Source organism: Leptodactylus fuscus, chromosome 6 (genome assembly GCF_031893055.1).
Source record: "Leptodactylus fuscus isolate aLepFus1 chromosome 6, aLepFus1.hap2, whole genome shotgun sequence".
NCBI lineage: Eukaryota > Metazoa > Chordata > Amphibia > Anura > Leptodactylidae > Leptodactylus > Leptodactylus fuscus.
The window spans coordinates 14111359-14120946 of NC_134270.1; the positions used below are offsets into that span (position 1 = coordinate 14111359).

The window sequence follows — 9588 nt, forward strand, 5'->3', positions numbered from 1 at the left end:
AATGTGTGAAGAGGCAGAATTTTTCCCTTTCTGAAGCGCCTTTGCGTCTGACTGTTGGAGAGAATTGTCGCAAGAAAGTTCTGCTGACGCTACAAATGATATCGGGAAAGAACATTTCGAGACTCTAAAGTCTGGCAGCAGTGGGATTCGAACCCACGCCTCCAAGGAGACTGGAGCCTAAATCCAGCGCCTTAGACCGCTCGGCCATGCTACCGCTTGATAGCTCTTTGTGCCTGCTTCCTTGGAGAACGGGATACACATGTGACCACACCGACAACGCCTCCTACGGGAAAACGCTCCTATCAGGAAGCAACGGGACAAAGTAGTGACTGTGAGGACTGTCTTTGCTTCAGCAAAGCTCCGCTTGGATAGTAGACTACACAAATATATTCATGTGATGGGTAGGAAAGGTTTTAAGGGCATGCTCTCTAATGGAAAAGCAAAGTCAGCGAAATACATCTCAGGAGGTTTTCAAAATCACAAGACAATGGCAGCAGTGGGATTCGAACCCAAGCCTCCGAAGAGACTGGAGCCTTAATCCAGCGCCTTAGACCGCTCGGCCATGCTACCCACGCAAAAAAAGGACATCTGGTACGAAAATGTCCGAGATAGGCTTGTGCTGGCGAGCTATCTATTTTCAAAGCGGAATGTGTGAAGAGGCAGAATTTTTCCCTTTCTGAAGCGCCTTTGCGTCTGACTGTTGGAGAGAATCGTCGCAAGAAAGTTCTGCTGACGCTACAAATGATATCTGGAAAGGGCATTTTGGGGCTCTGGGATCTGGCGGCGGTGGGATTCGAGCCCACACCTCCAAGGAGACTGTAGCCTAAATCCAGCGCCTTAGACCACTCGGCCATGCTACCGCTTGACAGCTCTTTGTGCCTGCTTCCTTGGAGAACGGGATACACATGTGACGCTACAATGCCTCCTACGGAAAACGCTCCTATCATGAAGCAACGGGACAAAGTAGTGACTGTGAGGACTGTCTTTGCTTCAGCAAAGCTCCGCTTGGATAGTAGACTACACAAATATATTCATGTGATGGGTAGGAAAGGTTTTAAGGGCATGCTCTCTAATGGAAAAGCAAAGTCAGCGAAATACATCTCAGGAGGTTTTCAAAATCACAAGACAATGGCAGCAGTGGGATTCGAACCCACGCCTCCGAAGAGACTGGAGCCTTAATCCAGCGCCTTAGACCGCTCGGCCATGCTACCCACGCAAAAAGAGGACATCTGGTACGAAAATGTCCGAGATAGGCTTGTGCTGGCGAGCTATCTATTTTCACAGCTGAATTTGTGAAGAAGCAGAATTTTTCCCTTTCTGAAGCGCCTTTGCGTCTGACTGTTGGAGAGAATCGTCGCAAGAAAGTTCTGCTGACGCTACAAATGATATCGGGAAAGAACATTTCGAGACTCTAAAATCTGGCAGCAGTGGGATTCTAACCCACGCCTCCAAAGAGACTGGAGCCTAAATCCAGCGCCTTAGACCGCTCGACCATGCTACCGCTTGATAGCTCTTTGTGCCTGCTTCCTTGGAGAACGGGATACACATGTGACCACACCGACAACGCCTCCTACGGGAAAACGCTCCTATCAGGAAGCAACGGGACAAAGTAGTGACTGTGAGAACTGTCTTTGCTTCAGCAAAGCTCCGCTTGGATAGTAGACTACACAAATATATTCATGTGATGGGTAGGAAAGGTTTTAAGGGCATGCTCTCTAATGGAAAAGCAAAGTCAGCGAAATACATCTCAGGAGGTTTTTAAAATCACAAGACAATGGCAGCAGTGGGATTTGAACCCACGCCTCCGAAGAGACTGGAGCCTTAATCCAGCGCCTTAGGCCGCTCGGCCATGCTACCCACGCAAAAAGAGGACATCTGGTACGAAAATGTCCGAGATAGGCTTGTGCTGGCGAGCTATCTATTTTCACAGCTGAATTTGTGAAGAAGCAGAATTTTTCCCTTTCTGAAGCGCCTTTGCGTCTGACTGTTGGAGAGAATCGTCGCAAGAAAGTTCTGCTGACGCTACAAATGATATCGGGAAAGAACATTTCGAGACTCTAAAATCTGGCAGCAGTGGGATTCGAACCCACGCCTCCAAAGAGACTGGAGCCTAAATCCAGCGCCTTAGACCGCTCGATAGCTCTTTGTGCCTGCTTTCTTGGAGAACGGGATACACATGTGACCACACCGACAACGCCTCCTACGGGAAAACACTCCTATCAGGAAGCAACGGGACAAAGTAGTGACTGTGAGGACTGTCTTTGCTTCAGCAAAGCTCCGCTTGGATAGTAGACTACACAAATATATTCATGTGATGGGTAGGAAAGGTTTTAAGGGCATGCTCTCTAATGGAAAAGCAAAGTCAGCGAAATACATCTCAGGAGGTTTTCAAAATCACAAGACAATGGCAGCAGGGAGAATCGAACCCACGCCTCCGAAAAGACTGGAGCCTTAATCCAGCACCTTAGACCGCTCGGCCATGCTACCCACGCAAAAAGAGGACATCTGGTACGAAAATGTCTGAGATAGGCTTGTGCTGGCAAGCTATCTATTTTCAAAGCGGAATGTGTGAAGAGGCAGAATTTTTCACTTTCTGAATCGCCTTTGCGTCTGACTGTTGGAGAGAATCGTTGCAAGAAAGTTCTGCTGACGCTACAAATGATATCGGGAAAGAACATTTCGAGACTCTAAGATCTGGCAGCAGTGGGATTCGAACCCACGCCTCCAAAGAGACTGGAGCCTAAATCCAGCGCCTTAGACCGCTCGGCCATGCTACCGCTTGATAGCTCTTTGTGCCTGCTTCCTTGGAGAACGGGATACACATGTGACCACACCGACAACGCCTCCTATGGGAAAACGCTCCTATCAGGAAGCAACGGGACAAAGTAGTGACTGTGAGAACTGTCTTTGCTTCAGCAAAGCTCCGCTTGGATAGTAGACTACACAAATATATTCATGTGATGGGTAGGAAAGGTTTTAAGGGCATGCTCTCTAATGGAAAAGCAAAGTCAGCGAAATACATCTCAGGAGGTTTTTAAAATCACAAGACAATGGCAGCAGTGGGATTTGAACCCACGCCTCCGAAGAGACTGGAGCCTTAATCCAGCGCCTTAGACCGCTCGGCCATGCTACCCACGCAAAAAGAGGACATCTGGTACGAAAATGTCCGAGATAGGCTTGTGCTGGCGAGCTATCTATTTTCACAGCTGAATTTGTGAAGAAGCAGAATTTTTCCCTTTCTGAAGCGCCTTTGCGTCTGACTGTTGGAGAGAATCGTCGCAAGAAAGTTCTGCTGACGCTACAAATGATATCGGGAAAGAACATTTCGAGACTCTAAAATCTGGCAGCAGTGGGATTCGAACCCACGCCTCCAAAGAGACTGGAGCCTAAATCCAGCGCCTTAGACCGCTCCATAGCTCTTTGTGCCTGCTTTCTTGGGGAACGGGATACACATGTGACCACACCGACAACGCCTCCTACGGGAAAACACTCCTATCAGGAAGCAACGGGACAAAGTAGTGACTGTGAGGACTGTCTTTGCTTCAGCAAAGCTCCGCTTGGATAGTAGACTACACAAATATATTCATGTGATGGGTAGGAAAGGTTTTAAGGGCATGCTCTCTAATGGAAAAGCAAAGTCAGCGAAATACATCTCAGGAGGTTTTCAAAATCACAAGACAATGGCAGCAGTGGGATTCGAACCCACGCCTCCGAAGAGACTGGAGCCTTAATCCAGCGCCTTAGACCGCTCGGCCATGCTACCCACGCAAAAAGAGGACATCTGGTACGAAAATGTCCGAGATAGGCTTGTGCTGGCGAGCTATCTATTTTCACAGCTGAATTTGTGAAGAAGCAGAATTTTTCCCTTTCTGAAGCGCCTTTGCGTCTGACTGTTGGAGAGAATCGTCGCAAGAAAGTTCTGCTGACGCTACAAATGATATCGGGAAAGAACATTTCGAGACTCTAAAATCTGGCAGCAGTGGGATTCTAACCCACGCCTCCAAAGAGACTGGAGCCTAAATCCAGCGCCTTAGACCGCTCGACCATGCTACCGCTTGATAGCTCTTTGTGCCTGCTTCCTTGGAGAACGGGATACACATGTGACCACACCGACAACGCCTCCTACGGGAAAACGCTCCTATCAGGAAGCAACGGGACAAAGTAGTGACTGTGAGAACTGTCTTTGCTTCAGCAAAGCTCCGCTTGGATAGTAGACTACACAAATATATTCATGTGATGGGTAGGAAAGGTTTTAAGGGCATGCTCTCTAATGGAAAAGCAAAGTCAGCGAAATACATCTCAGGAGGTTTTTAAAATCACAAGACAATGGCAGCAGTGGGATTTGAACCCACGCCTCCGAAGAGACTGGAGCCTTAATCCAGCGCCTTAGGCCGCTCGGCCATGCTACCCACGCAAAAAGAGGACATCTGGTACGAAAATGTCCGAGATAGGCTTGTGCTGGCGAGCTATCTATTTTCACAGCTGAATTTGTGAAGAAGCAGAATTTTTCCCTTTCTGAAGCGCCTTTGCGTCTGACTGTTGGAGAGAATCGTCGCAAGAAAGTTCTGCTGACGCTACAAATGATATCGGGAAAGAACATTTCGAGACTCTAAAATCTGGCAGCAGTGGGATTCGAACCCACGCCTCCAAAGAGACTGGAGCCTAAATCCAGCGCCTTAGACCGCTCGATAGCTCTTTGTGCCTGCTTTCTTGGAGAACGGGATACACATGTGACCACACCGACAACGCCTCCTACGGGAAAACACTCCTATCAGGAAGCAACGGGACAAAGTAGTGACTGTGAGGACTGTCTTTGCTTCAGCAAAGCTCCGCTTGGATAGTAGACTACACAAATATATTCATGTGATGGGTAGGAAAGGTTTTAAGGGCATGCTCTCTAATGGAAAAGCAAAGTCAGCGAAATACATCTCAGGAGGTTTTCAAAATCACAAGACAATGGCAGCAGGGAGAATCGAACCCACGCCTCCGAAAAGACTGGAGCCTTAATCCAGCACCTTAGACCGCTCGGCCATGCTACCCACGCAAAAAGAGGACATCTGGTACGAAAATGTCTGAGATAGGCTTGTGCTGGCAAGCTATCTATTTTCAAAGCGGAATGTGTGAAGAGGCAGAATTTTTCACTTTCTGAATCGCCTTTGCGTCTGACTGTTGGAGAGAATCGTCGCAAGAAAGTTCTGCTGACGCTACAAATGATATCGGGAAAGAACATTTCGAGACTCTAAGATCTGGCAGCAGTGGGATTCGAACCCACGCCTCCAAAGAGACTGGAGCCTAAATCCAGCGCCTTAGACCGCTCGGCCATGCTACCGCTTGATAGCTCTTTGTGCCTGCTTCCTTGGAGAACGGGATACACATGTGACCACACCGACAACGCCTCCTATGGGAAAACGCTCCTATCAGGAAGCAACGGGACAAAGTAGTGACTGTGAGAACTGTCTTTGCTTCAGCAAAGCTCCGCTTGGATAGTAGACTACACAAATATATTCATGTGATGGGTAGGAAAGGTTTTAAGGGCATGCTCTCTAATGGAAAAGCAAAGTCAGCGAAATACATCTCAGGAGGTTTTTAAAATCACAAGACAATGGCAGCAGTGGGATTTGAACCCACGCCTCCGAAAAGACTGGAGCCTTAATCCAGCGCCTTAGACCGCTCGGCCATGCTACCCACGCAAAAAGAGGACATCTGGTACGAAAATGTCCGAGATAGGCTTGTGCTGGCGAGCTATCTATTTTCACAGCTGAATTTGTGAAGAAGCAGAATTTTTCCCTTTCTGAAGCGCCTTTGCGTCTGACTGTTGGAGAGAATCGTCGCAAGAAAGTTCTGCTGACGCTACAAATGATATCGGGAAAGAACATTTCGAGACTCTAAAATCTGGCAGCAGTGGGATTCGAACCCACGCCTCCAAAGAGACTGGAGCCTAAATCCAGCGCCTTAGACCGCTCCATAGCTCTTTGTGCCTGCTTTCTTGGGGAACGGGATACACATGTGACCACACCGACAACGCCTCCTACGGGAAAACACTCCTATCAGGAAGCAACGGGACAAAGTAGTGACTGTGAGGACTGTCTTTGCTTCAGCAAAGCTCCGCTTGGATAGTAGACTACACAAATATATTCATGTGATGGGTAGGAAAGGTTTTAAGGGCATGCTCTCTAATGGAAAAGCAAAGTCAGCGAAATACATCTCAGGAGGTTTTCAAAATCACAAGACAATGGCAGCAAGGAGAATCGAACCCACGCCTCCGAAGAGACTGGAGCCTTAATCCAGCACCTTAGACCGCTCGGCCATGCTACCCACGCAAAAAGAGGACATCTGGTACGAAAATGTCCGAGATAGGCTTGTGCTGGCAAGCTATCTATTTTCAAAGCGGAATGTGTGAAGAGGCAGAATTTTTCCCTTTCTGAAGCGCTTTTGCGTCTGACTGTTGGAGAGAATCGTCGCAAGAAAGTTCTGCTGACGCTACAAATGATATCGGGAAAGAACATTTCGAGGCTCTAAAATCTGGCAGCAGTGGGATTCGAACCCACGCCTCCAAAGAAACTGGAGCCTAAATCCAGCGCCTTAGACCGCTCGGCCATGCTACCGCTTGATAGCTCTTTGTGCCTGCTTCCTTGGAGAACGGGATACACATGTGACCACACCGACAACGCCTCCTACGGGAAAACGCTCCTATCAGGAAGCAACGGGACAAAGTAGTGACTGTGAGAACTGTCTTTGCTTCAGCAAAGCTCCGCTTGGATAGTAGACTACACAAATATATTCATGTGATGGGTAGGAAAGGTTTTAAGGGCATGCTCTCTAATGGAAAAGCAAAGTCAGCGAAATACATCTCAGGAGGTTTTTAAAATCACAAGACAATGGCAGCAGTGGGATTTGAACCCACGCCTCCGAAGAGACTGGAGCCTTAATCCAGCGCCTTAGGCCGCTCGGCCATGCTACCCACGCAAAAAGAGGACATCTGGTACGAAAATGTCCGAGATAGGCTTGTGCTGGCGAGCTATCTATTTTCACAGCTGAATTTGTGAAGAAGCAGAATTTTTCCCTTTCTGAAGCGCCTTTGCGTCTGACTGTTGGAGAGAATCGTCGCAAGAAAGTTCTGCTGACGCTACAAATGATATCGGGAAAGAACATTTCGAGACTCTAAAATCTGGCAGCAGTGGGATTCGAACCCACGCCTCCAAAGAGACTGGAGCCTAAATCCAGCGCCTTAGACCGCTCGATAGCTCTTTGTGCCTGCTTTCTTGGAGAACGGGATACACATGTGACCACACCGACAACGCCTCCTACGGGAAAACACTCCTATCAGGAAGCAACGGGACAAAGTAGTGACTGTGAGGACTGTCTTTGCTTCAGCAAAGCTCCGCTTGGATAGTAGACTACACAAATATATTCATGTGATGGGTAGGAAAGGTTTTAAGGGCATGCTCTCTAATGGAAAAGCAAAGTCAGCGAAATACATCTCAGGAGGTTTTCAAAATCACAAGACAATGGCAGCAGGGAGAATCGAACCCACGCCTCCGAAAAGACTGGAGCCTTAATCCAGCACCTTAGACCGCTCGGCCATGCTACCCACGCAAAAAGAGGACATCTGGTACGAAAATGTCTGAGATAGGCTTGTGCTGGCAAGCTATCTATTTTCAAAGCGGAATGTGTGAAGAGGCAGAATTTTTCACTTTCTGAATCGCCTTTGCGTCTGACTGTTGGAGAGAATCGTCGCAAGAAAGTTCTGCTGACGCTACAAATGATATCGGGAAAGAACATTTCGAGACTCTAAGATCTGGCAGCAGTGGGATTCGAACCCACGCCTCCAAAGAGACTGGAGCCTAAATCCAGCGCCTTAGACCGCTCGGCCATGCTACCGCTTGATAGCTCTTTGTGCCTGCTTCCTTGGAGAACGGGATACACATGTGACCACACCGACAACGCCTCCTATGGGAAAACGCTCCTATCAGGAAGCAACGGGACAAAGTAGTGACTGTGAGAACTGTCTTTGCTTCAGCAAAGCTCCGCTTGGATAGTAGACTACACAAATATATTCATGTGATGGGTAGGAAAGGTTTTAAGGGCATGCTCTCTAATGGAAAAGCAAAGTCAGCGAAATACATCTCAGGAGGTTTTTAAAATCACAAGACAATGGCAGCAGTGGGATTTGAACCCACGCCTCCGAAAAGACTGGAGCCTTAATCCAGCGCCTTAGACCGCTCGGCCATGCTACCCACGCAAAAAGAGGACATCTGGTACGAAAATGTCCGAGATAGGCTTGTGCTGGCGAGCTATCTATTTTCACAGCTGAATTTGTGAAGAAGCAGAATTTTTCCCTTTCTGAAGCGCCTTTGCGTCTGACTGTTGGAGAGAATCGTCGCAAGAAAGTTCTGCTGACGCTACAAATGATATCGGGAAAGAACATTTCGAGACTCTAAAATCTGGCAGCAGTGGGATTCGAACCCACGCCTCCAAAGAGACTGGAGCCTAAATCCAGCGCCTTAGACCGCTCCATAGCTCTTTGTGCCTGCTTTCTTGGGGAACGGGATACACATGTGACCACACCGACAACGCCTCCTACGGGAAAACACTCCTATCAGGAAGCAACGGGACAAAGTAGTGACTGTGAGGACTGTCTTTGCTTCAGCAAAGCTCCGCTTGGATAGTAGACTACACAAATATATTCATGTGATGGGTAGGAAAGGTTTTAAGGGCATGCTCTCTAATGGAAAAGCAAAGTCAGCGAAATACATCTCAGGAGGTTTTCAAAATCACAAGACAATGGCAGCAAGGAGAATCGAACCCACGCCTCCGAAGAGACTGGAGCCTTAATCCAGCACCTTAGACCGCTCGGCCATGCTACCCACGCAAAAAGAGGACATCTGGTACGAAAATGTCCGAGATAGGCTTGTGCTGGCAAGCTATCTATTTTCAAAGCGGAATGTGTGAAGAGGCAGAATTTTTCCCTTTCTGAAGCGCTTTTGCGTCTGACTGTTGGAGAGAATCGTCGCAAGAAAGTTCTGCTGACGCTACAAATGATATCGGGAAAGAACATTTCGAGGCTCTAAAATCTGGCAGCAGTGGGATTCGAACCCACGCCTCCAAAGAAACTGGAGCCTAAATCCAGCGCCTTAGACCGCTCGGCCATGCTACCGCTTGATAGCTCTTTGTGCCTGCTTCCTTGGAGAACGGGATACACATGTGACCACACCGACAACGCCTCCTACGGGAAAACGCTCCTATCAGGAAGCAACGGGACAAAGTAGTGACTGTGAGGACTGTCTTTGCTTCAGCAAAGCTCCGCTTGGATAGTAGACTACACAAATATATTCATGTGATGGGTAGGAAAGGTTTTAAGGGCATGCTCTCTAATGGAAAAGCAAAGTCAGCGAAATACATCTCAGGAGGTTTTTAAAATCACAAGACAATGGCAGCAGTGGGATTTGAACCCACGCCTCCGAAGAGACTGGAGCCTTAATCCAGCGCCTTAGACCGCTCGGCCATGCTACCCACGCAAAAAGAGGACATCTGGTACGAAAATGTCCGAGATAGGCTTGTGCTGGCGAGCTATCTATTTTCACAGCT

General features: G+C 48.2%; 21 non-coding genes across 21 annotated transcripts; all 21 read right to left on the reverse strand.

Annotated features, from left to right (window-relative positions):
* Positions 1–132: 132 nt before the first annotated feature.
* TRNAL-UAG (transfer RNA leucine (anticodon UAG)) lies at positions 133–214 on the reverse strand. Its single transcript has one exon. It is a non-coding gene; the product is annotated as a tRNA-Leu (tRNA).
* A 274-nt stretch (positions 215–488) lies between these two features.
* TRNAL-AAG (transfer RNA leucine (anticodon AAG)) lies at positions 489–570 on the reverse strand. Its single transcript has one exon. It is a non-coding gene; the product is annotated as a tRNA-Leu (tRNA).
* Positions 571–1129: 559 nt separating this feature from the next.
* On the reverse strand, positions 1130–1211 carry TRNAL-AAG (transfer RNA leucine (anticodon AAG)). Its single transcript has one exon. It is a non-coding gene; the product is annotated as a tRNA-Leu (tRNA).
* Positions 1212–1419: 208 nt separating this feature from the next.
* On the reverse strand, positions 1420–1501 carry TRNAL-UAG (transfer RNA leucine (anticodon UAG)). The gene has a single exon. It is a non-coding gene; the product is annotated as a tRNA-Leu (tRNA).
* Positions 1502–1775: 274 nt separating this feature from the next.
* On the reverse strand, positions 1776–1857 carry TRNAL-AAG (transfer RNA leucine (anticodon AAG)). The gene has a single exon. It is a non-coding gene; the product is annotated as a tRNA-Leu (tRNA).
* A 548-nt stretch (positions 1858–2405) lies between these two features.
* On the reverse strand, positions 2406–2487 carry TRNAL-AAG (transfer RNA leucine (anticodon AAG)). Its single transcript has one exon. It is a non-coding gene; the product is annotated as a tRNA-Leu (tRNA).
* A 208-nt stretch (positions 2488–2695) lies between these two features.
* Positions 2696–2777, reverse strand: TRNAL-UAG (transfer RNA leucine (anticodon UAG)). The gene has a single exon. It is a non-coding gene; the product is annotated as a tRNA-Leu (tRNA).
* Positions 2778–3051: 274 nt separating this feature from the next.
* TRNAL-AAG (transfer RNA leucine (anticodon AAG)) lies at positions 3052–3133 on the reverse strand. The gene has a single exon. It is a non-coding gene; the product is annotated as a tRNA-Leu (tRNA).
* A 548-nt stretch (positions 3134–3681) lies between these two features.
* Positions 3682–3763, reverse strand: TRNAL-AAG (transfer RNA leucine (anticodon AAG)). The gene has a single exon. It is a non-coding gene; the product is annotated as a tRNA-Leu (tRNA).
* A 208-nt stretch (positions 3764–3971) lies between these two features.
* On the reverse strand, positions 3972–4053 carry TRNAL-UAG (transfer RNA leucine (anticodon UAG)). The gene has a single exon. It is a non-coding gene; the product is annotated as a tRNA-Leu (tRNA).
* Positions 4054–4327: 274 nt separating this feature from the next.
* Positions 4328–4409, reverse strand: TRNAL-AAG (transfer RNA leucine (anticodon AAG)). The gene has a single exon. It is a non-coding gene; the product is annotated as a tRNA-Leu (tRNA).
* Positions 4410–4957: 548 nt separating this feature from the next.
* On the reverse strand, positions 4958–5039 carry TRNAL-AAG (transfer RNA leucine (anticodon AAG)). The gene has a single exon. It is a non-coding gene; the product is annotated as a tRNA-Leu (tRNA).
* A 208-nt stretch (positions 5040–5247) lies between these two features.
* Positions 5248–5329, reverse strand: TRNAL-UAG (transfer RNA leucine (anticodon UAG)). The gene has a single exon. It is a non-coding gene; the product is annotated as a tRNA-Leu (tRNA).
* Positions 5330–5603: 274 nt separating this feature from the next.
* Positions 5604–5685, reverse strand: TRNAL-AAG (transfer RNA leucine (anticodon AAG)). Its single transcript has one exon. It is a non-coding gene; the product is annotated as a tRNA-Leu (tRNA).
* Positions 5686–6523: 838 nt separating this feature from the next.
* TRNAL-UAG (transfer RNA leucine (anticodon UAG)) lies at positions 6524–6605 on the reverse strand. The gene has a single exon. It is a non-coding gene; the product is annotated as a tRNA-Leu (tRNA).
* Positions 6606–6879: 274 nt separating this feature from the next.
* On the reverse strand, positions 6880–6961 carry TRNAL-AAG (transfer RNA leucine (anticodon AAG)). Its single transcript has one exon. It is a non-coding gene; the product is annotated as a tRNA-Leu (tRNA).
* A 548-nt stretch (positions 6962–7509) lies between these two features.
* On the reverse strand, positions 7510–7591 carry TRNAL-AAG (transfer RNA leucine (anticodon AAG)). Its single transcript has one exon. It is a non-coding gene; the product is annotated as a tRNA-Leu (tRNA).
* A 208-nt stretch (positions 7592–7799) lies between these two features.
* TRNAL-UAG (transfer RNA leucine (anticodon UAG)) lies at positions 7800–7881 on the reverse strand. The gene has a single exon. It is a non-coding gene; the product is annotated as a tRNA-Leu (tRNA).
* A 274-nt stretch (positions 7882–8155) lies between these two features.
* Positions 8156–8237, reverse strand: TRNAL-AAG (transfer RNA leucine (anticodon AAG)). The gene has a single exon. It is a non-coding gene; the product is annotated as a tRNA-Leu (tRNA).
* Positions 8238–9075: 838 nt separating this feature from the next.
* TRNAL-UAG (transfer RNA leucine (anticodon UAG)) lies at positions 9076–9157 on the reverse strand. Its single transcript has one exon. It is a non-coding gene; the product is annotated as a tRNA-Leu (tRNA).
* A 274-nt stretch (positions 9158–9431) lies between these two features.
* TRNAL-AAG (transfer RNA leucine (anticodon AAG)) lies at positions 9432–9513 on the reverse strand. The gene has a single exon. It is a non-coding gene; the product is annotated as a tRNA-Leu (tRNA).
* Positions 9514–9588: the final 75 nt, after the last annotated feature.